Below are 595 nucleotides of genomic sequence, written 5' to 3' on the forward strand. Positions count from 1 at the left end.
GCACCTTGGGGTTCAACAACTATGAAACCGGTTTGGGGCCCCAAAACGGTGAGTAATAGTCCACGAAACAGGTCAGAATCGGCCAAAACCGTGAGTGTTGATGACCGAAACGTAAACGCACCCCAGTGTTCGTTAATCATGGAAATCACTCTGGGACCCCAAAACAGTGATTATAAGTCCATGAAACGGGGCAGAATCGGCCAAAACTGTGAGTGTTGATGACCAAAACGTAAACGCACCCCAGGGTTCGTTAATCGTGGAAATCACTCCGGGACCCCAAAATAGTGAGTAATAGTCCACGAAACGGGCCAGAATCGGCCAAATCTATGACTGTTGATGACCTACACGTAAGCGTGCCTTGGGGTTCAACAACTATGAAAATTTGTTTGTGGCCCAAAAATGGTGAGTAATAGTCTACGAAACGGGTCAGAATCTGCCAAAACCGCGAGTGTTGATGACCGAAACATAAACGCACCCCAGGGTTCGTTATTCGTGGAAACCTCTCCGGGACCCCAAAACAGTGAGTAATAGTCCACGAAATGGGCCAGAATCGGCCAAATCTGTGAGTGTTGATGACCGACACGTAAGCGCGCCT

The sequence above is a fragment of the Triticum aestivum genome, chromosome 1B (genome assembly GCF_018294505.1).
Source record: "Triticum aestivum cultivar Chinese Spring chromosome 1B, IWGSC CS RefSeq v2.1, whole genome shotgun sequence".
NCBI lineage: Eukaryota > Viridiplantae > Streptophyta > Magnoliopsida > Poales > Poaceae > Triticum > Triticum aestivum.